Source organism: Tamandua tetradactyla, chromosome 10 (genome assembly GCF_023851605.1).
Source record: "Tamandua tetradactyla isolate mTamTet1 chromosome 10, mTamTet1.pri, whole genome shotgun sequence".
In the NCBI taxonomy this organism is placed as follows: Eukaryota; Metazoa; Chordata; class Mammalia; order Pilosa; family Myrmecophagidae; genus Tamandua; species Tamandua tetradactyla.
In genome coordinates, this window is record NC_135336.1 from 89,025,324 (window position 1) to 89,052,338 (window position 27,015).

At 36.6% G+C, this 27,015-nt stretch overlaps 1 long non-coding RNA gene across 1 annotated transcript; it reads left to right on the forward strand.

The window, feature by feature from the left end:
* The first annotated feature begins 612 nt into the window (after positions 1–612).
* Positions 613–19,126, forward strand: LOC143648582 (uncharacterized). The gene is made up of 3 exons (XR_013158638.1): positions 613–677; positions 2,891–3,171; positions 18,748–19,126. It is a non-coding gene; the product is annotated as an uncharacterized LOC143648582 (long non-coding RNA).
* Positions 19,127–27,015: the final 7,889 nt, after the last annotated feature.

Sequence of the window (27,015 nt, forward strand, 5' to 3'; positions counted from 1 at the left end):
ATGTATTTATGTAGTGTGATGTGAGCTCTGCTTTTTTATCTTGGGGCATTTTATTTTCACTCCATCATCAAAGACATTATAAATTGTGTCATTAGCCCAATACCCCATCATATTTCCCTTTACTCCCTAGAGAGGGCTTCTGATAAATACCAATCACCTATAGTGATGTGGAGTATATAGAGTGCTGAAGATGCAGTAAGGAAGGTGATGAGACAAAATCTGGTAAAAATAAGACAAAGTTATTAATAGGAGTGAATCAATACTTCACACTTGGGCAGACTGCATAAACCTTAGCTGCATCCTTCTTCCTCTTCCTCCATAGAGCTTCACATTAAAAAAATAATAATAATTTACAGGTGGAGTTTTTGGTTGGAAGAGTAGAGTGACCTACACCTAGGGAAGCTAGCAGGAAATTTTTGAGATTTGTGGGCGTGAGCTTATAAAAGAGAAGTTTCAAGTTTTTGAGATCCTCCATCCAGTGACTATCTGGCTTCCACCATTTGGATATCAGTTTCCTAGGGCTGCTAGGACAAATTCCACACAATGAGTTGGCTTAGGCAACAAGCATTTATTGTTACATGGTTTTAGAGGCTAGGAGTACAAAATGAAGATGTCAGCAAAGCCATGCTTTCTCTCAGGGTTGGAGCACTCTGCAGATGTCTGTCTTCTGTCCCATGGTAATATCTTTGGTTTCCTCCCTTCGTTTTCTCTGACTTCTAGATTCTCTTACTTCATCAGAATTTCCTCTCTTCATAAAGTCATACGGATTAAGGCCCACACGGATTCAGTTTAGCCACACCCAAATAGGCTCTTGAAAGATCCTATTCACAAATGGGTCCACACCCTGACTCACCTTAACATAGTCGGAGATAATAGCATACGTTCAAATGAGTTTGCACCTAAAGGAATGTGGATTAAGACTTAAACATTTCTTTGGCGGGTGCGTGATTCAATCATCAACAGTCCACCATCTGGACCCCAGAAGACATGTCCTAACTACATATGAAATACATTGACCCCATCTCTACATCATCAGAATCAGTTATAGGTATGGTCAATTCCTTTTTATCTGTGGGCCTGTGAAACCTTGAAAATAAATGTTTCAAAATACAATGGTGGGACAGGCATAAGATAGACATTCCCACTACAGAAGGGAGAAATTGGAAGATGAACAGAGATCAAGGTCCTGAAAAATCTCAATCACAGCAGGGGAAAATTCCATTAGATATCACAATCTGTGACTTATCTGTGGATTGATGTTTGTCCTCTGTGTAGGCTGGAGCAGCAACCTCACCTTTCCATGTGTTTTGGCAACCTAAACACTGGTAGATATGAGCTCAGAGAAGTGATGGGATTGGATTGGAGCAGATAACAACAGGCTTTATAGGCATAATAAAGCCCATGTTTTAATCTGAGTGAGATGGGGAGCCACTGGAGAGTTTTGAGCAGAGAAGTGAAAGGATATGACACATTTCACTCTGGATTCTGTATTAAGAATGGATCAAAGTGGGTAGAGGAAACAGGGTAAAATCAGGGAAGCTGGTGAAGAAGCTATTGCAGTAATCCAGGTGAGAGATACGGTGGTACCTCAATCCAGGTTAGAAGTGTTGGCATGTGGTAAAAAATGGTTGAATTCTAGGTAAAATTCTAGAGCTGGCAGGATTTACTGATGAACAATAAGTAAGAGGAGAAGACAGTCAAAGACAGCCTCAAGGCTTTGGGCCTGAACTTGCTATTTACCAACATGAGGAATAGTGTAGGAGGAGCTACATTTGGGGCATGATTATTCAGAGCCACTTATGAGAATTTCAGGTGCTGAGGTCAACTGGGTCTGGATTTCATGGGGGGCAGCCTGGCCTGGGAGTATAAATTTGGGAGTCATTGCGATAGAAGTGATTTACAAGTCATTGTCTGTATAGCATCACCAATTGAGTGAGAATAGACAAAGAAGTCCAGAAACTGTCTTGTGAAAAAAATTTATTTTCCTCTAAAATTTGCTTGAAATTCCAGGAGAGAAAAAAAAATATTTTCAAGGAAGGGGAAGCACTGAGAAAAACAAGTTTTTCTCATGATGGCATGCCTTTTAAGTGGATTTGCTGGCAAATAGACTTAGTATCTTAACTGTCTTAAGAAATTTTCAATATTGGCTATCTATAAGTACTTTATTTCTATTCTCTTTGCCAAATGTTATTTTATTCAGTACATCAAATAGCAATCTCGAGCTCTCCAACTTGATTTTGCACATAAAACATGTAGCTGTACCATACAACACATTGGGTTTGGCTTTTGAAATTACATTTTACTATTTTATTTTGAATATGACAGGGCAGCCAAGATATTGCTGTATATATTCAAACAAACCCCACTTAGTCCCTTTACTAGCTGCCACATGCCCCATTGTGACAAATTGCGAGGTCAGCCAGGAAAGAAGGGCAAAACCATTAGCTGATAATTAAGAAATGGAAAGCTTCAGTGGCACTGACTCCTGTTTTGCATTCCTGTGGAATAATAACCATTCCAGAAGCTATCAACAGACAATAAGATGGCAATTTGATCTATTCCTTTGCTTATAGCTGCTCCTTAAATATGCAACATTATATTGCCGCTCTTTATTGCTGCATCCGTAATTTTAGTTTACAACATCATGAGCAATTACTATAGGCTTATATTTACTGCATCTTTAATTTCAAGGCTACACAGTTAAATTCTAAGATTTCCTTAGATAAATGCTGTCTTCCTCATTCAGCTTCCCTCTTGTTTTACTACCAGAGATTGACATAATCTTGTTAAAGATATCCTATTAGATGAATTTGAATAATTAACAGTTGTTCCCTCATTAATGGGGAGATGATGGATAATGAGGTTCTGTTTTTGTTTCATTTTGTTTTAGCCTTTCAGGAAGTCCTGAGTTTGTACTTGAGCTGTGGGTAAGGACAAGGACGGCTTCAATGATCAGTCTGTCATCCAAAGCTTTTACAAGAGATTAGAAATATTGGTGTGCTTTGAAGAAGGAGAATGGGGTTTGACTTTACCTCTGAAGTGGTACAGCATCTACATTCCATTTCTGATTCTTCAGAGAGCTGCACTAATTCAGTAAAGGACTTTAAAAAGAAAGAAAATACATTTATGGAGCAAGGAAATCCTGATGTGCTTTAGAGGTTACCTAGTAAGGTAAAGGTTATGGGTCATGGGCTGTTTAACAGATGTTACTATTAATTTTTCCTAATATATTTGTTAAGTTGCACATTTGAAAAATGACAAAAATCACTTTGTCCCAAAGCCAAATGTACTCTTACCCCAAGGCTGTTAAGTATTCTATTCAATTCAATCCATCAAATATTATTGAACAACAATTTGTATCTAAGACTATGCTGGCAGATGAAAAGCACATGGTTCTTGTATATTGAGTAGATTGTATTGGTGGTAATGTTGCTGAAAACAAATTGTGCAGCTCTCTGCTCAATGCACTCAAATGACCAATTCCTGAGACACTGGGCTGCAAAGAGAGAAAGAGTTTATTGTTAAGCATGAAGAAGGGAATGAGATGGCCTATCTGCCTAAAAATATACCTCTCCAGTCTAAAGAGTTTAAGGTTTTTATGGATTAAAACCATAGGGAAGGTTGAGTGGTTACCATTAAAACTATAAGGGAAGGTTGAGTGGTTACCAATGCAATAGCAAGTATAAACAAAGGCTGGGGCTAGTTCAGGGAGTTTCAGTAATTTCAGGTATTAAGTCTTGGCTATTCTACAATATACTAGAAAATGTTTTAAAAAATCTATATAATGATTCAGTAATCATAATCATTTGTTCATTCTTAACTATTGGTTACAACCACTCCCTCTTGTGTGGCCATTTTCCTCAACCTTGAGCAATTATTTTAAGTTCTTCATGCTGAAAAGGAGCATAGACACTGTCGGGTAGAAGAATGAAAGGGGTTGTCATTCTTGGAGAGAGTGGTACCTCTGGGTTTCAGGGCTTAACTGGTATAAAAGTAATCTAGAGTCTTTAAGTCTCTGAAAAATAAACTTAATAAGTAAAACATTTTATAGATTCTTAGAGAGAACTCAGAGTATTCCTTTAGGGTTTTCAGGAACACTTTTGCTTGGGTTTTTCATTCTGTGGCAGTGCAATATCTGGTTGACATTTGCATAAGAGTAACCTCCAGAATGACCTCCTGACTCTCTGAAATCTCTTAGCCACTAAAACTTTATTTTGTTCCATTTCTTTTCCACTTTTTGGTCAAGAAAGCATTGCCAATCACCAGCGCCAGGCAGAATTCCCCTGGGAACCATGTCCTGTGCAGGGAGACAGTAGTGAATTTATTTTCATAGTTTGACTTAGAGGGCCCATCTAAGCAACAAAAGAGGTTTTCAGGGGGTCATCTTAAGCATTAATTATAATTAAACTTAGCTTTGCCATTATAGAAGTAAGTTTCAGAGGGCAAGCTTCAAGAATGAGGTCTTGGCTTATTAAATTAGGAGCCCCTATTACTTGAGAGAATAGCAGGAATTCCCCAGATTGAAAATTTAATAGTTCCACACTTTCTTTCCCCAGTCCCACAAGGCACCTTGCAAATACCTTTTCATTTTATGCCCCAAATACTCTGAAATGCATCGGGGTATTACATCAACCTGTACAGAATACCAAAATCTCATTCCCTATTCTAGGTTCATGTCAAATAAAGCTGAATTAGATTGTCCAAATAAACTGATACAACAGGTTAAATCAGATAGCATACTGAAGAAAATTTAGATTTTGGCCAAAATAAATCAGTCCTTTTTTGGGTTCATTCAGAAATTAAAGGCCTAAAATACAGATTGTATCATCCTTCAGCCTGTTTTCTGATTCACCTTAGTCCTAACCAGCTCAGCCCCATTCACATCTGCAGTAGAGTTCTGATACCTTTTTAAGCTTCCTTAACAGCTGCTATATGGAATAATGCTGCTCCTTCAGTATATTCAGAACTGAATAACTCCAACCCTGAGTCTTACTATCACATAGACACCCAAGTTTCCAAGGAGTTACCAGGTCATGCACCCATGACCTGACCATGGGTGCCTCAAAATTTAGAAATAAATAAATCCCAGGAAAAATTGTGAGTGCTGCAAGAGCTTACAATCTGAACCTCAATTCCCCTGTGCATTTTTTAAATGAAACTATCTCCGGAAATGAAAAAAACACATTGGGCAATTAATTCATATTGAGATCATCAATCACAGACCATAGCAGTGGTTTTATACTATCTCAACTTTATACTTTCACCAGGGTTATGCAAATTAACAGGTAAAACATAATTTATAGACTTGCCTTGCTTCCTTTTTAGTCTCTTTTTGTTGAAGATGACACTCTGATCTGTAGCTGACTGCATGCATTTTTATAGAAATATCAGAGCAAAACAGTATAAATGACAAGGAAATTTGTTTGTTTCCATAACATGTAACATTCTTCTAAGGGGAACTAAAATCCTGAGCAACAACCTCATGCTGTTGTCTAACATCATACAGATCAGTATCAGGATCTATCATGGACAATGAAACACTGTCAAGATTTTAGGAATTTTATATAATCTCTAAATATATGAATAACATATCACCCATACAAATGTAATTAACAAAAGGTTAGAAAACTTCTTTCAATTATTACAACACTTACCAAACATTTTCCATGCAATGTATTAAACAATTTTAACACCTCACTTTTACAAGCTGAAAGAACAAATATTTTGCAACAGTTTACCTTTAAAAGTGAGCACTTGTCTTCTGAAATAGTGAGTAAGGTCAACATAAACATCGACAAGGATATTATTTTGATCGGATATAAAATAACCTATTTTGATAGGATATAAAATAACCTATTTCTTAACCAAGACAGAATACTTGGTTAAGAAAACTTTTTATAGTCTTTTATTAAGAGCAGACTAATAATCTGAGATAATTTTATCATTTTTAACAGATAAAAAACCAAACTCCAGTTTTGTATGAATATGCAACTTAATACAAAAGCTCTTAAAAAATGATGAACAAGCTTTATAGAGTTTTAGTTAGCATGGATTACAACAAACACAAGCTCTCTATGACATTCCATATCCATTCGGGTCTTGTCCTACATATTGCTACCTTCCATTCTGTGAAAACCAAGCCATTGCACTTTAGGAGAAAATCAGACTCTTTTCTTTAACAAAGCATATCCCACAGACTTTATATAGCTACATACTTTAAGTTACCAAAAAGATCTCTGAACTGCTTTCATATATCTTGCAAAATACAATAAAGTTTGTCAAACTAATGACTTAATTTCATTAAACACAAACTTACATGTTTCATTATCAAAAAGATCTAATAGATATAATGTTAGTTTATTTTCTCAGTGCCCATAAAAATCTAGGGAAAATATACTCAATAGAAAAAACTGAAACATTGACATTTTACACAAAAAATGTTTTTTTTTTTCTGGTTTGAAATTACGTACCCCAGAAAAGTCATATTGTTTAAATCCAATCTTGTGGCAACAGGCCTACTGTTTGGCGGGAAATGTAATTAGGTTGTTTCTATGGAGATGTGACCCTTCCAATTGTGTGGGACCTTGTAATTGGGTTGTTTCTATGGAGATATAACCCTGCCCATTCAAGGTGGGTGTGCTGGTTTGAAAGTATTATGTACCTTAGAAAAGCCGTGTTTTAATCCTGATCCAATCTTGTGGGAGCAACTTTTTCTTTTAATCCTGGATCAATACTGTATGTAGAAATTTTTCATTAGACTATCTCCATGGAGGTGTGACTCACCCAATTGTTGGTGTGACATTTTGATTAGACAGAGATATGACTCCACCATCCAGGTGGGCCTTGATTGGTTTACTGAAATCCTTTAAGGGAGGAAACATTTTGGATAGAGAAATGATAGAAATGTCAGAAGCCTCAGAGTCAACAGAGAAAGCAGATGTAGATGCTTGAAGAACAGTTGCTTCAGAGAACAGAGACACGGGTGTTTAGAGATGCGTGGAGCCCATCATCCTGACATTTTAAGCAATCCAGAACCTGGAGAGAACTAAGGAAGCCAAGAGATGAAAGCCAGCCCTAGAGAAGCAAAATGAGGAACGCTTATAGGAACAGAGGCTGAAAGCAATGGAGCCCAGGAGCAGGGGACCGGCTGATGCCAGCCATGGGACTACCCAGTGGGCAGAGCTGTTCCAGATAGTATCAGCCTTTCTTGAGTGAAGGTAACCTCTTGTTGGTACCTTAATTTAGACACTTTTACTTCCTTAGAACTGTAAACGTATATCTTATTAAATTCCCCTTTTTAAAAGCATGTCCAATTCTTGGATATCACATTCCAGCAGCTTGCAAACTAACACAGTGCATCTTAATCTTTTTACTGGAGGCTATGAAGACAATAAAAGGCAGAAAACACACAGAGAGCTCAAAGCCAAGACAGAGATCAGAGAGATGCTAAGCTATGAGATGGAACCCAGAGTTTGCCCCCAGAGAAGCTAAATGAGGACCCACACATGCTCAGAGAGAAAGCCACTGGAATCAGAAGCTGAAAAATGGAACTGGGAACAAGGACCACCAGATATTACCATATGTCTTCCCATATGACAGAGAAACCCTGGATACCTTCAGTCTTTCTTCAGATTCAAGGCATCTTTGTCTGGATACCTCAGTTGGGACATTTTTATGGCCTTAGAACTGTAAACTTGTAACTTAATACATCCCCTTTGCAAAAACTGATCCATTTCCGGTATTTTGCATTCTGGCAGCTTTAGCAAACCAAAACTGGAAGTTAAAACACCTCTTTGTTTTCATACTACCCTAGAACTATGAACAATTTCAAAAGCCTACGGACCATTAGGCTCTGGAAAATATACTGCAATTGTTTAATTTCTCCCAAGCCTAATCCAGGAAAACATTTTCCATAGTTCTCAAGGACATTTTCCTTTGCTTACTGAATTTTGGCAATTAGGCTGTATTTAATTACCCCATCCTAAGGCTATAAATATTTTAATAATGATTTGTCTTTTGTGGCTACCATTGCAAAGGCATTATTAGGAAACATAATTCCAAGTTGAGGAATTCCCTCAGCACTCTGCAGCAGTTAAGGAATCCATCCAACAGGATGAACAGTGTTGTTTGTTCTGTCATACTTCCTTTATGCCCATCACCCCCAAACCCCAGACCCAGTGGAATAAGTTCTAGATTAAGCTCATACCTCCCCCATCTTCCTAATCGTTTTGGTCATGGGAGGAAAAGTTATAATGTCTGTTTTCTTTCTATATCCGGGTTGCTTACAATAATTATAAGTACTAATACCCTGAACCCTGGTGCCATGAGGATTTATTGGGGCTTATTTGGCTGCTCTTTTAGGCTGAGAGGGTTTCTCTTTCTCTGCTTCAGGTTTTGTTCAAATTGTTTTATTTATCTAGATTTTGGCACGATCTTCACCAGCAATCCTGAAAATTAATTGGTAAAGGTCTGGTATTCTGGCTTATAAGTTTAAATGAGCACTAGAAGCATAGCTTTCCTAATTTCTGGGACTCCAGGAGTACTGCCAAATATATTATGAAAGTGTATATATATGTGTGTGTGTATATATATATATATAATTTAAATATATAAGTGCTTACTTATTTTTAAGCAATTTGAATAGAGTTCTTTTAGGAATATTTGTTAATTTGCCATTATCATCCAGAGGTATGAAAATACACATTGAACAAACAGACACACAAATAAAAAGTGAGACACACAGAAAGCACTATATTTCTCATTAGCGTTGACATTTGAGAGAGACAAATAAAGGATTGAATATACATCATCTCATCCCAGTTCTGCCTTCTGCAAAACAAATCTAATCGTAATATAGTGTTCTTTTCTATAGAATCATTTTCAGGACATTTCTTTCCTGATTCTAAATCATATTGAGGCCAGACTGAATTACAGAAATAAGCCACTTTTGTTTTTCCATAGACTCACAACTAAAAGTTTTCTAATTTTTAAAAATACGGTCCAAAGGACTACATTTGGGAATGCTATTAGAGTTACACTTTCCCATTTAAAGAGTTTCAGTAATTAGGAGCCAATTAGGAGCAACTGATTAATACAGATGCAGTACGTACAGCTAACACACCAATTAACAATTAAACAGACACTTTACACTCTATTTCATTAAATAGCAATTGCTGGATTATTTCTGTTTCAGGAGTATCCTCAACAGAGAGACTCAGGTTAGGATCTCAAACTCTGAATGGAACTGTGCTCAGAAAACAAGAAAAGGGTGGAGGTCAGAGAGTGGGATTATTCTGGAGGCATGACCCAGGCCTCAATACCCAGGTCCAGGGGACTCAAATCCCTGGACAGATTCCTTGATCTATTTCTAACTTGGTGACCCACTCACCTAGTCAGAGGTCCAGACTTGGAGCTGGAAACTGTTTCTCCCTTTAAAGCTTTAAAGTACCAAAGATCCTGGAGTGCCAGCAGGACAGGGGAAAACTGATTATGGTGTCTCTAAACTCACAGGACCGAGTGGATGTAAAAAGCTCAATTATCATGCTCACCTGTCCTGTCTGAGAGAGAAGCCCTGACTGTGTTTGCCATGTGCCTTCTCATTTGAGAGAGAAACCCTGAACTTCATCAGCCTTCTTGAACCAAGGTATCTTTCCCTGCATGCCTTTGATTGGACATATCTATAGACTTGTTTTAATTGGGAAATTTTCTCAGCCTTAGAACAGTAAACTAGCAATTAATTAAATCCTCCTTTTTAAAAGTCGTTCTGTTTTTGGTATATTGCATTCTGGCAGCTAGCAAACTAGAACAGGATGGTTCTCCACCTGATGAGCTCAAGTGAACAATTCCTGAGACCCTAGATTCAAGGAGAGAAAGAGTTTATTGCTAAGTATGAAGCAGGAAATCAGATGGCCTATCTGTCTAAAATTCTCCCTCTCCGATTCTAAGGAGTTTAGGGTTTTTATGGATTCAAACAAAGTGGAAAAAGTATAAACAAGGAAAGTGAAGCAAGTATAAACAAGGGCTAGGACAAGTTCAGAGAGTTACAGTAATTTCAGATATTGGCTATTCTATTTTACTAGCATGTAAAAAAGCATCTATATAATGATTCAGTAATCATAATCATTTGTTAGTTTTTAACTCTCATTTATAGTAGATTTAGAAGGGAAAACTGTGTACAGGAGTCAATTAAATTATTCCATCAACAGAACAAGAAGTCCACTCTTTATCCCTTGCTACATGGAATCTTTCCTCATTCTTCTAGCCAAAGGTGAACTCCTCTCATTTTATAACAAAAAATGTATCATATTTGGGGAATTGATTTTGGTGTAAAGCCTGGTGATTCCTTGAGAGCAGGGACAGTGCTTTGTTAATTCCTGTCCCCTCCTCTCCCAGCACTAAGAACTGTGACTTGGGCATAGAACGTTGTCTCCAATAAACAATCATTCAATTGAATGGAAACCTTTCCTTGTGACTTAACACCTTTCTGGACAAGTAATTTGCTCTGACAGGCAAGGAGGCCGGCAAGAGGTAGGAAAGATGGAGGCTGTTTTTTGAGTCACATGGCAAGACTGCCGGGCTTTCTCCATCCCAGCCTTTTTTTTTTTTAGCAGTAATTGCTTACTCTCTCCCAACCATTATGGACCATCATCCCTAAGCACTTTCAAAGCTCTGATCTCTAAATTCTCACTTTTCATCCACCTCCCAGTTCCTTAATGGCTTGGAGGAATGGCTTAACACCTTTTCAACTGCAGATTTCTGTCAAGAACCAGGAATATTGCTAAAGGATTCAGGCCAAACTTTTTTTCCTTATGAGTATGTTCTTATGCAATCTTTCTTGTCTTTTGAGAACAGTTATATTTTTAGCTTTTAACATCTCCTTAAAATGACACATATTCATGTGGCGTAGCTCACAATTCCATTTACCTACTGAATAATTGAGTGAACTATGTCAAGTTCACAACTTGTAGTTCCAAGGAAGTTGTGCTATGCAAGTCATCCCAAATTACTAGTTTTCTTTCCCTCTGTTTCTATTTCTCAAGATGAACTTTCTTCTTCATGAGAATGAAATATTGTTGTTAAAGATGAGATCTGACATCTGAAGCCAGAAAAATGGAAGTTATAGTTCTAACTGAGCAGTATTTATCCAAGTGTCCATGTAGAGGTCCTCCATGAGATGCTACTCAAATAGAATTCAGCATCAGATATGTTTGGGAAACACTACTTAGTCTCAACCTCTCTTGGAAATTCACACTACATGATAACTTCTCTTAGATGTTCTGTGGTATAAAGTGATTTGACTTTATTTAACCCAGGGTTTCCTGAATTCATCTGATCATGGGATAGCTTTCCTTGTAACTGTGACATGCACTGGAATTGTCCTGAGAAACGCATTTTAAGAAGTCTGACCTAGTGAAATGATTTCTTTGGGATCCAGCTAAATAATAATTCGTATTCTTAGATATTATTTTTGTGCATATTTTTATGAAAAGTTAGGTATTAGATTCTTGGTCAGAAATATAAACTCTCTAATTATGACACTTCCTAAAGGAAATTAGCATTAGATTTATGCAATTGATTTTTATTTGCTTTTCTATTTATAAAATAACCTAAACATGAATATTGTCTGTTTCTATGGTAAAGGGCATCTTTTAATTATCTCCAAGACATGTTGTGGGCAAGATGCGAATCCTTGACTTTTAATGTAAATATTAAAAAATGCAAATTTTTATTTTTTTGTTCATTATTATTTTTTAACATCTAAGTCTTCGAACACTAGAGAATTTAAAAATCTTTTAATATAAAAATTTTCATTCGCTGATTTTAAAAATTGTGCAAAATGGTATCCTAGGCAACAATAGTACTTTAGAACATTTAAAGAGGTAATAGAACTTTGGATGTAAGGACTTACATATTTAGTATAACCCCCTTGCTTTCAAAAGTCACAAACTGAAATTCCACATATGTTATTGCTCAGGTATCCAAGAGTCCAGAAATTTATCTCTGTTGAGTATACCAACTAGATTTGCCTTCAGTTACATTCTAAGATCCAACACATAAAATGAACAGAGGGTTTTGCATTGGCATGAATAATTAATCAGCTCTATGGAAGTCATTTCTGAGAGAAAATATCTGTGAAACATTTAGGTCCCAAATGAAGAGAGATAAGCTTGACTAATACACGTGTGCAGGAAAGCTACAAGTTGATCAAAAATAAAGCACAGTTAAATGTTATATCACAAAGGAATATGTGTTCCAAATGCTGCTAATAGGAACTTCTGGAATATGGCTATTTAAAAAGTACTAAAATCTGGAAAGTGCCTTTGATGCTTATTTATTTACATATATTTTGAAATATGCTACAATTTGTGAACTCCCACAAGGGACATCACTGTCTGGTGCATTCTTTTTCCATGTGAGTACCTCGTTATTGCAGTGCCATATTGTTTGTTTTTCCTTTGTTTGTTTTGCTTGTTTGTTCGTGGAGTGCATAGGCCAGGAATTGAACCTGGGTCTCTTACATGGCAGGCAAGAATTCTACCAATGAACTACCCTTGCACCCCTAAACCCATACTAATTTTATATATCAAGTTTTCATTGAATCATTAGCTCAACCAAAACTTCTTGGCTAATTTATAAACTAATTTGATTCACAAATACATGCTTTCTAAAACTATGGAACTGTAACTGAATTGAAATATAGTATATAGCAAAGATTCTCAAACAATTTGTTCCAAAGATAACTTTCTACTCTTAAAAGTTGTTAGAGATGCTATACAGCTTTTGTTTATATAGATAATATGTATCAATATTTGCTGCATTAGAAATTAAAACTGTCATCATTTAAAATGTTTTTATTAATTCACTTAGAATAACATTAACAGACACACTGCATGTTAACTAAATGGCATTTTTATGAAAATAACTATATTTTCCAAAACAAAATAATTAATGTAAAGAATATCATCATTTTGTATTTTTACAAATCTCTTTGTCTGCCTTAATAGAATAAATCTAGATTTTAATATTTACTTGTGCATTCAAACTGTTCAATCTCCCATAGCATGTAGATTTTAGAAAACTCCAAAAAGTAATTCTGTGAGAAATATTCTACAAGGAATAATGTTTGTACATCTCTCTGTTTTTAAGTTCTTTTAAATGAAATTCAAAATTGATGGGTATATTTATTTATTTATATTATTTTTTTGCATGGGCAAGCACTGGTAATCGAACCTGGGTCTCTGGCATGGCAGGTGAGAACCCTGCTTGCTGAGCCACTGTGGCCTGCCTGGGTATATTTATATTTAAAGATCTTGTTGCATGTAACCTGTGTCCTCAAGATAGGTTGCATTAATTTACAGATCTACCGTATTAGTTTGCAAACTGTCAGAATGCAATATACCTGAATTGGAATGGCTTTTATAAAAGGGAATTTAATAATTGACAAATTTACAGTTCCAAGTCAATGAACATATCCAAACTAAGGCATCCAGGGAAAGATATCTTACTTCAGTAAAGCCTAATGGGTCTGGAACAGCTCTGTCAACTGGGAAGTCGCTTGGCAGGTACCTGCTGGTCCCTTGCTCCTGGGCTCTGTTGCTTTCACCCTGTGTTCCTGTGGGGGTTCCTCACTTTGCTTCTCTGGGGCTGGCTTTCATTTCTTGGCTCCCCTTGGCTCTCTCTAGGTTTTGACTTGCTTAACATCTCATGGTGATGTCTGCTGGGCTCGAAGCATCTCTAAATCTCTGTGTCCCTGTTGTCTAAATGTCAGCATCTGTGTCAGCTCTGTTATGAAATTTCTGTCAGTTCTGTCATTTCTGAAGTTTCTCCAGAATGTTTTCCCTTTTAAAGGATTCCAGTAAACTAATCAAGACCCGCCTGGAATGGGTGGAGTCACCTCTCCATCTAGGCAAAAGGTCACACCCACAACTGGGTATGCCACATTTCCCTGATGACAATCTAATCAGAAGTTTCCACATACAATATTGAGTCCGTATTAAAAGAAAGGTTACCCAACAGGATTGAATCAGGATTAAAAACATGGCTTTTCTGGGGTATATAATACTTGCAAACTGACACACCTATCATGAGTGTATGAAAGTGCACATTTCTCTATATTTCTAGGCACAGTAGATAAAATGAATTAAATTTCCTAAGCAAAAACTTTGCAGTTGATTACTATTTAAATTCCCTTCTTTGATAATTAATAAAGTTGCACATTTTTTCCACAATGTCCTATTTAATTTAATTTCTTCTTTCATGAATTCTTAAGACCTTATCCTTGTCCGTTTTCAGTGGAATCTATGTATTTATCTTATGTGTTTTGTATTAAGGAAAGAAACTATCTTTCTATTATAATTTCAAATATTCTTTCTGGTTTACTTTGCCTTTTAATTTAATTTATGCCTTTTTTTCTGATTATGGAAGTTTTATACATTTTATAATTCAGTCTACCTTTTTATAGTGAGCATCTTTCCTTAGGAAACTGCTTCCTGCTCATATTTCCATTGAATTTTTGCGTTTGACCCAAGGTCAGCCGTATTGCTGTATGGTGATAGTTGAGTGTTTCAATACGTGCTAATGTCTCTCTTGCTGGACTTTTATACCAGGACCAAGAGCTAGTTATCCCATCTCTCTTTGGGTACCAGCTGAGACGTAAAATTGAATCCTCATCAGCTGTCAGCACACTGCTTTTCACCAAACTGACTAGAGAAATGGAGGGAGCCAGCTCCAATAATGGGAATGAAGGGAATGCACAGAAAAGAGCAGATGTATAAGAACATTCTTAATGGGATTCAGATCACTGGTTCCAGTTATTTTTGGAAGCCAGCCATATCCCTCTCCTTGCATCTCAGAATACATGCAATTTCCTTTTTAGCTTAAATTAATTTGGATTTGAATTTTGGTAAATGCAACCATCATTCTAACTGAATATTATCTATTTTTTTTTCATCGCTTCAATGCCTAGAAAATCCATCTCCATTCTAGGATCAGAGTAATATTGCTAAATATTTTATTGTGCTGAATTTATAATATTTAGCACTATAATGCATTTAGGAATAATTTTGGTTTGTGGTGTGAGGGAACCATCATTTTTTTTCTGCAATTGGTAACCAACCATAACTACATTATTAAATATGCACTACTAAAATAAGTTCTATTTCCTGGAATTTCAGGCAAATGAATAGTAAATCTTATCGGAATGTTTAAGAAATGCTCCCTGAATTATTTTTAGCTTGGCATTAATGGATATGTAGAATTTTGTGATGCAGAAATGGAGGGAGTACATTCCAGATAGAGTATCAAAGACTTTGAAATTTGGAAAGTGTGGGCCAATCTGGAACTACAGCTGAATATTTTCCCTGCCTCTTTTTTGGTCCAGCAGTACAGGCTTCAGCTAAAGCACCTCCTAATCTGTATTGCACTAACTTATTTATATTGGTGTTCCTTTCTTAGCTATAGGCCTGTACTGTCTTATTTGTCTTTATAGTCTCGATAACTGCACAGTGAATTGCACTGAGGTTAATTAATGTCTGAGGAAAAGGTGAATAAGTGAGTGTGAGTTTTAACTGGCAAGAAAGGCAATGGAGAGACAGCCTGGAGATTTCCTAAAATACTAAATGTGATCTAAATTATGTTTTGAGCAGAATATTTTATAGTTATGATTCCATAATATATATTTATGGTGTCTGTCACTTGCTGTATTATTTCTCTTGGTTGTTTTCAGACACATGAAGTACAATTTGTGTTTTTACATACCCCATCCCATGGTTGCCTTTAGTATTTCAAAGTCCAAAGTACTAGCTAAATGCAATGATGGATTTTAGTATCAAATGCCAAATTTAAATAATGTAATTTGTGTCAATAATTTAAAAAGTAAATTAACCAGCAAGGACAACAAGAAAGGAAATTATTATGCATTTGCCATGTGGAGGGCATCTCTAGTTGGCATCTAGGGTGAACAACCCACCCAGTTGGTGTGGGACTGAAGGGTGTGCTGGGATGCAGGATTTTCAGTGCCGTATAGAGACAGTTGCTCACCCTGTAACTGACCAACTGAGAATCCTTTGCGTTACAGAATGTGGTGGCTTGGAGGCATGTACCCTAGAAAAGTATCTTCTTAATCCATTCCTGTAGCTCTGAATTCTTACAAATCAGACATTTTGATGAGGTTACTTCAGTTAAGGTGTGGCCCTAACTGATAGGTTGGTTAAGGATGGGTCTTAATCCTATTACTGAAGATCTTATAGGAAGGCCGCAGAAAAAGAGAAAGCTGAAAGGAGCAGCCAGAAGCTGGAAATCAAGAGAAAGAAGACAGAAGAGGCCACCATATTGCTGTGTGATGGGAAAGCCAAGGACCAAGGATTGCCAGCAGGCTAATTTTGGACTTAGCCTCAAAATCGCGAGCCGATAAATTTCTATTCGTTTAAGCTTACCCATTATATTATATGGTGTTCGCTTTAGCAGCCCGGAAATGAAAACAGAGAGTAGCTGTCTATTTACGGGCAGCACTGGGCAGTATAACCTGTGTGACCTGACAGTATTGTGATACATTTTATCCTTCCTAAAATGCAAACTGGAGAACACCTCAGGCAATATAATTACAAAGGCTGGGGAAAAGACTAAAACTCAGTTGCAAAAATTATCTCTAGTTGCAAATTTTTTTTACAATTTTGATTCTAAGTTCCACTGGGATTATTTATGTAACAGTCTCTGTGTTGCTCGACTTTGTAACTTATCAGGTAAGAACTATAGCACTAAATGATGACAGTCAGAGTTATGATCATGCCACATGATTGAAAGCATTGTGGAAGTTTTCTTCCAATGTCTAAACCACTCCCGGAATGGAATTTCGCTGATAATTCATTATTTTTATTAGAGTTCAGAGTCCAGCTGCTCATAGGACAAGAGGCAGTCAATTGTAACTTGCCTTTGGATGAACTCCTTCTTTTTTCTCATGATGCCTTTTATTGATTTGTTCATTTAAAATTTTACTTTAATAGAATATTAGGAACGAATATGTATCAATCCACTCATCATGTCCCAAGATGCCTGTCTTTATTGCTTCTGTCCTGTTTTTATTTGGCAACATCTAGAAAATATTTATTGAGAGCCTGCTATGTACCAGGGACTTTTCAAAATCTCTTTTCCCCAACAGTATATGTATATGTGTATGTATGTATACTAATAAAGCATATTTAAGTTGGTTGGTTCTAAATGTGTTTAAGCTGAGACATATGCCCCTATGTTTGTGCACATTAGTATTCAATAAATGCTTTGCTGATCAGAATTTTAAATAGTATTTTGCATCACAAAAATTGCCAAAAGCATAGATTATGCCATAGTCCACTTACAAAATACTCATGGGTGGAAATGCATTTTGAGTCCCTTGATACCCTGTGCTTGAAAATCACCTTAATTCTAGTAATTAATTTGACAAGGTCTCAACTGAAAGAGGGAGATAGCATAATGACCTTCACTTGACACAAGACAAATAGGGGGACATGCTATCATAGCAAGGGGAGGGGGCATCTTTGAAAAAATATCTTGGTAAATCATGTGAGGTTTAAGATAAATTTCTGAGAGTTTGGGTAGTTACCCAAGATCCAAGCAATAAAAATAGACGGGTAAGATAAGCCAGACACAAAAAGGACAAATATTGCATGATTTCCCTGATATGAAATAATTAGAATAAACAGAGTCACAGGGTCAGAATCTCTAGAGTATAGGTTACCAGGGTCCAGGGTGAGCATAGGGAATGGACAGTGAATACTTAAATTGTACAGTGTTGGGCGGGCCACGGTGGCTCAGCAGGCAAGGACACTTGCCTGCCATGCCAGAGGACCCGGGTTCGATTCCCGGTGCCTGCCCATGTTAAAAAAAAAAAAAAATTGTGCAGTGTTTCTATTTGGGATGATTGTAACATTTTGGTAGTGGATGGTGGTGAAAGTAAAGTAACATGATGAATGTGATTAACACTGAATCATGACTAAAAACAGAATGCAAAGCTGCACTTGCATGACTCACCTTGCTTGACCCCCCCTATGCCTGACCCTACCAAAGACATACTTGGAAAGTTCTGGGCCACAGTCACATCACAGGATACCCTTCTCACCTATGTGTGCTGTAGATCTGTCCATCTGGAATGCAGTGTTTATGCTTCAGTGGTGAAGTTGAAAAGTTAACACAGCTCTCTGACTCTCTCGCTTGCTATTGGGGGTTAGCTTAGGCACTAAAAAAATACAACAAGGGCACCTTCCCTGAGCATTGCCCGTGTGTCAGAAACTATGACACAAGTTTTGCAAACATTACTGTCTTATTATGATTATCTTATGAAATAGATGCTATCGTCCCCATTTTGTACAAGAGGAAATTGAGGCGTAGAGATCCACTGCCACATAGATGCTAAATATTAGCGCGTGGATAGGAATTGGGGTCAGTATGATTACAAAGCCCTTGCTTTCATTTATTACTCATCCAGTGACAAACAAATGTACAGGCGTACGCAGGGTAACTAAAAGCCTACAAGCAAGTGCCCTTCTGTATCTAAAACAAATAAGAAAACAATATGTTATCAATGACACCCAAAAACATATTTTCCTGGGAAAATACATCCCAAAAAGTTATCAAGAGGCAAAAACCAGAATTGCTGTTGTTAGCCATTGTTAATAAAATGATGGTGAGAAGCAGGATTGTTAATAAAGTGATGGCCAGACCTCGGATGGCTCACCATCTCACCTTCTTTTCCAGGTTTGTGACCCATTCATCAGTGACTCAAGCAAACATCTGTATCCTGGACCTCATCCAAAATTTACATACGTTACCTTTGTTATGCTTAAGGAGCGTTTTGAAGGCAGGGGGTGCTAAGTGGAATTAAGAAGTGGTAAAGCATGACTACATATGTTATTACTGATCACATACACCCAGAACAGGGAGTTGTCAAAATTAGTTATGAGAATCAATAACAGATGGGACACGCATGATCGGAAATGCCTCGGTTTCCTCTGAGACCCTGGGGCTCCATAACTCTGCTTGTCACTCAAAGACATCCTTTAGATTTCTCCAGCAAGAAGTTATGAAATTCTTCATGTGAAAGAGAAATTGTGAAGCCTCATATCTAAAAAGTAAAATGTACAAAAATCATAGTGACATATCTTTTGCTTTTGCACTTTGCTCTGACTTCTGTTAAAGTCAAAATAGATTTGACTTTGGAGATACAGAATGCCGCCCTTTGGGCTAGTATTTACATAGTACTAGCTACGTAAGAACTTTTACTTTGTGCTGATAGAATGTTATCTTTTATTGATACCTATTTCTGAAATTCTTCCAGCTTCAGATCATTCACCCAAAACCTAAGGAATATTCCCTGAGTCTGTTGCAAGAGTGATTTGCAAAGTAAGCTCCTGTAACTTCTGGAGTTTTCCATCAATGAAGTAACTGTCTTCAGCCTTCCAGAGCAGAAGCTCTACCTCTACGTTTTTTAGTTTTTACATTTCTTTGTCAGAATATAGCTTTTGTGCAATCAAGATGGTGTTCTTTTGTAAGAACTTGGATATATAGGTTTTAAAACATATAAAGTTTCAAATATTCAATTAAGCTTCAAAGAACAAAGACAGAAACCTGAGTTCATGGAGATGATTTCTTTCCCTTCAGCCTGCATGGTCTTCATTCCCTATCAGCAATCTTTGCAGCACTTCCATATCCCCTTTGACAACAGCTTCTGTACAATATGAAAATCCAATTATGCTTATTAAGCAATGAGATTCACTGCTTCCCAAGAGAATCAGCTTGAATTAAGCTTTCCAATGGAGAGTTATTTCCCAAAGGACCAATTGGCATAATTCATGTTTCAAGATTTCTAAGCAATTTGTACCAATCCCCTTTTTTAAAGAAAAACAATTATTTGCCTTGATTCACTTACATAATATATTATAGACTAAGCCCATTTCAAACATACAGGTTAAAAGCTAATCATATATGAAAGCTCTCTGGATTTTCTTCTTTTTCATTTTAAGAATACATTTAAGTAGGAAAGAGACCTGAGTTGGCCATGACTTCATTAAAATTCAGACACTGATTTCTAACTCGATTTCTTCTGATCATGTTTCGACACTTCATACAGGTGGAAAGGAAAATTATTATTTATCCAGATAATAAACAGAGCCCCCACTACTCCTCCCCAGTCCACAATCTACTTTAATCACTACTATTATGCCATTGAATGAAAATATGGCTTATGCATTTTGAAAGTGTGTTTACATGTTTCTCGGACTATTATTCTACTTTTAATATAAAATGCAGCCTATTTTACTTTGATCTCCTTATTTATAAGCTGATGTTAGTTATAGCATGTTACTCTATGTTTGATTGAAAAATAATTCCTGATGCCCTTTAGTGCCTGGGCTGGTTTATATGCCTTTGGGATACAGTCCCTTCCCAGTAGGCACTAGATTTGGCTTATTCATTTGCAGTTGATGGAGCAACTGGGGACACAAAGGCAGCTATGGTGAATGGAGCTCATCTACTCAGAACGAACCAAAACTCCCAGGCAGCCTCTGGAACAGCTGGTGGGCTCACAGAACTAGGGGGGGACCTCTGAAGGGGAAGAGTGTGGTACCCACCTGCAGGAGGGACCCCCAGATAGTTGCCCTATCTACTCTCTCTGTTAGGACATTCCCATTTGGTCCTGGAGCCTCTTCATGAGAGAGAACTGCCTGCTTCTATAACATACCCACAAACTATCAATAGCATGCACATCCAGAAACTACAAGGATTTCCTTATCCTTATTAATCTCACACGTTTACTTGAAGACATTTATGTCAATTTACAGACATTTACAAGACAGGACACTTGATAAAATTCAAGACCTGGAAGAACAGTGCTGTTGAAAAATGCGGGGGAAGCCTGCAGAGAGACACCTGCCATTTTCTTTTAAAATGTTCACAGCATGTTATACTCAGTGGTTCATGGCTATAAGGGAGATCTCCAAACCTTCCTTCAACCCAAAGGGCTTTAGGAAACTGGGTTTATAATAGGTAAAAGAAAAAGATGGAACCACTTAAAAAGAAATCCATGCACGATAGGGAATAAAAGAGAGTAGCAGGAAAAAAATGAAGAAAGAAGAAGAGTTAGAGGAGAATCAGGTTTTATATTCTCCAAATGAAAAAGAACACAAGGAAGAATAGGAGCAAACAAACAAAAAACTGGTTTAGAAGTAAGATGTTCCAAACTAAACAGCCGGTGATACTAGAGACCAAAATCTATGACTAGAATTATACAGAAACCTTGTGGGCGGGCCATGGTGGCTCAGCAGGCAGAGCTCTCGCCTGCCATGCTGGAGACCCGGGTTGGATTCCCGGTGCCCCTGCTCATGCAAAAAAAAAAAAAAAAGAAAGAAAAGAAACCTTGCTTGTTCAACAACCATGTCCAGTAATATTTTCAAATGTTTAGGTCTAGGGTCGGTGTCTCTTCCATCCACCAACACAAAGTCTTTCCAGATACCCATACTCTCTTCCTGGCTGCTGTTCTCACATTCTGTGGTATGCAATGGACAGACTCAGGGCTGGTGACATTCATTGGTAGAAGACTTTGGAGGAAGAGTCTCTTGAATAAAAAAAGGTAGTTATCTTTCCTTACAGGAAAGGTGAAAAATTCTTATGTTCTAAGTAATATAGCTCTCTCAGAAGTCCTATTTGTTATTAGCTTTTATTAAAAATAAATCTCTGACCTTAGAGGAGCTTGGGAGTGCTTACCTCCTACATAGTACATGCTCTGGGAGGTGCTGCTCTCCTGTGGAAACCATAGTTAATGGATGCTGTGATTAGAGCAGAGACATAGGCCAGGGCAGAGATGACCAGCTGCAACTCTGTGGCTGCTGCATTCCAATATGAGCCCAGCTGCAGGGTATTATCAGGCACTAAAACAAAAAGGCAATACTGATCCTTCTATATTCTTCATTGTCCATCGTAAAGATAAACTAAGATTATCTCCTAGTTGGAACAAAGATTTAAATAATGAAAACAGCTGTTCTGAAACACATTGTATGAAAGTTGTTTGAAAGAGGGCTACACAACAAAAATAGTATTAATTCCCTATTTCCCATTAACTTATTCTGCTAATTGCTGACATGCCCTTTCCTACCCCCCAAATAGATGAGAAGGAAAAAAAAGTTGCTGAGTTGAGATTTGTCAAGAAGCAACCTAATTATAGTCAAGATTCTATACTAAAACATATCCAGAAATATATTCAATGAAATGTTAGTAGCAGTTTATTTTAGGAAATTGGACTATAATTCATTTTCTTTTGTATAATATTATTATAATGGAACTTTAACTTATTCCTTATATATATTTTATTTTTAAATTTTCTTCAAATATTACCTATTACTTGGAAATAAGATATTTTAAAATATCTACTTGTTAAGTGCATAATTTCTGTTTTCTTTCTTTAAATGAAAACTATAAATACACTGTATTTATTACTTTAATTTTGGAAAAAATTTTGAGATGACTAAGGTATTCTTTAGCAAATAAATTAAAGTATTAGCTAAGGGAATTTAATTTCCATTATAGAGTCATCTAGGGTAGAATCTATCCATCGTACTTACTAAAACTATTTTTTTAATTTTTTGATCATTCACTTTTTCATCTTGTTTTACAGATTTGGTGAGTCACTGGCCTATAGTTTTCTTATGGGTAGTTTCAGAAAAACTAATCTCAAACGCCTGTGATAATAACAGTCACAGGTCTGAAAGAGAATGAGAGCCTACTAAAACAAACAGATAAACATGTTTTCCCATAATCTCTAAGTGAAGGACCCAGAAATTTGCTGTTTGCTTTTGTTTTAGTAAGCTATCCAAGTGATTCTTATCATCAGAGAAACTGGGAAACACTATCTTAAACAGCAAGTTTTCTAATATTAGGTAACTTATAAGCATATTCACAATTAATGCATATGGAGCAATGGACAAGCCTTTGTATTTATTCCTGATAATGGATAGTGGAATTATTATACTTCTGATATTTTTATGTTTTTCTTTTGTCCCAACTCCAATATTGTTTTTTTCACTCTGTCTATACTTTCTAAAGGGAACACAAGCAATTGCAAGAAAAGAAACTCTCTTTTCCTTCTTAACATTATTAGACTTACAATTTTACTGGTGTGTAAATTTAAGTAGACATTAGAATAACACAGTTTGATTTGTAGGTCTTATCCTTTACTTTTTACACATGAACCAGCATAATCAACAAGAATAATTGCCCAGAAAGTAATATACCTAGTTTGGTATTCTGTGCTCTGTTTTAGATATGCACATAAGTAACATTCTTAAGATTCACCTGAATTATGCATATGACAGAAGACAGCGTTAACATGACTATAACTTCAACCATAAAATCAGTGTGATGTCCAAACAATTAACTTGATTATTCCCTAGCACAAGTGCAGTCAAAATGCTTGCTTCAATGTCCAAAATTTTGCAACTGATTCATTTTTAGGTTTGTATGATTATAATGCAACAATTCCCTGTGAAAAAACAGCCTGCTTTTTGTATTGTAGGAGAGAATTAGGTCAGGTGTCTGAGATTTGATTCTTACTGGGCAATTACCAATCTGGCAGGATTCATTTCTTCATCCTCTGAGGGGTATTTACATAGTTGGAATTCCTCATTCTCATCTTCATTAGTGAGTCCTAAAGCATTGAGTGAAAGCAGACTGTACCCCCCACCCTACCATTTACAGCTTTATGGAATTGTTAAAATATGCAAGAACTGGGAGTCCTTTAGAGGGAAGCCAAATGAATCTATAACCAAAAATGAGAAAGATATTTTGTGCTACCGTTCACTTCTTTTAAAAGAATACACTATATATTTTTAGAAGGCTGAGATTTCACAGTAATGATTTTAAAATACTTTGCTCACATTGATGAAATAACTACTTCCCGAGTGTGGAACTGTTAGAAGACCATATGGATGCTAATTCCTATGCATAATAGGACCTGAATTAGGGGGCTACAGGAGCCCTTATAAATTCTGCTTCTCACATTCTTGCTTTGTGGGAGCACATCATGCTTTTTGCAATGCATTCTTTTTTTTTTTTGCCTTTCTCTATTGGATTCTTTGGTTTTACTTGACATCCTTTAAAGTGGAAATTTGGTGCTCAGTACCTCATTCCACGTTCATGTTGGTATGTGATTCTTCAATGACTTCAGTGGAATTGTTTTACGAAGCTAATGGAACCTTGGGCACTTAAGTGCATGTAACAAAACTCTTCTGTCACATGGGATGCTTAAAATGATTAATTGCACCTTATCCAAGGGTCCACTCAGTCAACATCCCAGATGGAAAAATATGTGCTTGTTGAATGCCCAAATGTGGGTGATTTCACACAAGGTGACCACCTCCAATAGCCTTTCATATAAGAAATACACCAAAAGCATTGTTAATGTCATAAATATTGTGAAAGATGACTCTGACACATTCCAGCAGATCATTGCTAGTATGTAAACACTTGGGATTAAGCATAGAGCTGACATTATTTTTCTTCAGTGTCTTGGGAGGGACAAGGACGAATGACTCACACTGGCTTACATTTTCAAACTTCCAGGTATCTGCTTTGACATAAGGAACCTGGAATTGCCAGAGCGATTTTTTTCTCTCTGATGGTTTTGTGATTCGGTGAGGCAAAAACCGCATACATTATTTAAATACAAATGGATTGATAAATCTACACGCTGCTCTTGAGCACAGTGTGAGACTGGCAACTTGAGGTTTTAAATTCCATCCTCTCCCAAATGGTTTATAATAGAAAAACTGGGTGTCTGCATGCTACCAGGTGTAGCCGTAATGCAGTAGTATTGGAGCCGAAGCTTCATTGTCAGAAACTTCATTTAAATGTCCATAAAACCATCCTGATACAAAGAATGAACTGTAATAGCTTATAATTATGAGAGTGCATAAAGTATGCCTCACAACCCATTACAAAGCCATAATTTTAGCATAAAAACCATAAACCAGGAGAACAAAACTTGAGAACTTCAAAATAAAATTACAGTCTTTGTATTGGCTCAATAGAGCATACCTTTTTTCTTCCACAATTAATGATTGTCTTGTAAGCCTCCTACATGCCAAACAAGCATGGATTTCTGATTTTTCAAGCTTTCTACTATACTACTTCCCCAAAGGTATCTTAAAACTGGAACATTAATGCATTTTCAGAAGAGACTTTAGTCACCAGTAGAATGAGATCTGGTTCAGGGTGGAAGGATGGTTATTATTCACTTATGTCAAAAATGAGGAAATGAGGAGGAGAGACTTTTGTCCTTGATCTCCTTAAAAAGCCTCCTCTTTCTAGTGGAAGAGGAAATGCCTGTTTTGATCATCAAAACCAATGCAGTTATAACTGGTTGAGGCTTATCAACCTTTCGTGTGACAAGAGAAAAGTAATCATTTAAAAAAATGTTTTATGAAAATAAGTGGTCTTGATGCTAGAATATTTAACTCATCAGTTTTTACGGTTTCTTCAAACACCCTACTTTTTGTCCCATGATTATAAATGGCATTCAACATACCTGCCATTTACAAGCCCAAGTGCTCTTCTAAAATGGAAAGTCAAAATATGTACATTAAAAATGCAGTTTTAACACATGCCATTTGTTATTATGATTGTTGAAATAATATTGTATTTAAGGAAGAAAAGAAAATCATCTATAATCCTGTCATTAAGAGATAATCCCGCTTTATATTTCAAAGGCTTTTTTGAGGGGAGAGGTGGTGCATGTATTTCAAAACATTGCTAAATTCTCTACATAGTTTCATATAATTTATTTTTCACAAAATATTACATTGTGATCATTTGCATGTCATTAAAATTGTCAAAAATGTCATTTAATGGTACATAAAACCTTATTATATCAATTTGTTATAATTTTTAACTCTTCTATTAGGCAAAAAATTAGGTAATTTACAAATTTATGATATTAAATGCCATGCTTCTATTGTATATTAGTCATATATTTTTTAACCTGAATCTATTTCTCTGATTATTTATTTTGACATCAAATTTTAGAAGTGCACCAGAGGATAGGAACGTGTTTTCAGGTCCTAATGTAAATTGCAAATTAAAATGGCAAATTTAAAAGGTTTGGTTTAAAACTTTGGCTTGATGAAGATGATTTAGAAACAGAAAATATTAGAATTTACTTCAATTATAAAACTTCCTATAATGTTACTGTGCCTCAACAATCACTTTAGAACCCCCTCCACTCTATGCTGTGTGGAGTAGGAACCCTTTCTCTTTGCTCTAGTCCTGTGGAACTCAACCCCCGATATGGGTTATTGGCAGTGCCTGAGGAGAGAGCCAGTGACCCAGGGTATCCTGGGACCACAAAGCATGCCTAAGAGGATGGGTGTGGGGAAAGAGAAGCTATAGATAGAAAGTTAAGGCAATGCATACCTAATAGTTTCCATTTCTGCTTCAAAATAAGAAATCAGGCTTTTCCATGAGGAAAAGTGAAGGGAAATGTGGGAGGCTTGAAAGTGTAAACATTTGGAATTATCCATTGTAGAGAACAGGACATAGAATGCCAAGGACAAATCCTGCCAAGGATAATTGTAGTATGTCAGAGGTGGGAAGAGAGCAGGGAAGAAGAATAGGGAGTCTTGAGGTGAGAGGTAGTTTGTAATTTTAAGTAGCAAGTATAGAGGAGCTTCATTAGAATCATGGGGAAGAAGAGAATCCAGGGCAGGTATGATAGAAGGTAAAGGCCAGCAGGGCTTATAGCAGGGTTGACTATTTGGCTTCTCAAATTGTCAACTATATTTTGATTAGTTGGAATTCAGGGTTTCTTCTCCAAAATAAATGAGATGATTGGTTGTCACCGGATACCAGGCAATCCTCCCCGAATCCTACATCTCCTTTGACTCGTAGTATGTTGGAAACACCATGCTTTGTACTCTAAGCTCCAAGTTCTTCAAGTTTCTCTGGTCACAAAGTCTACATGTTTCTTTGAGTAGTGAGTAA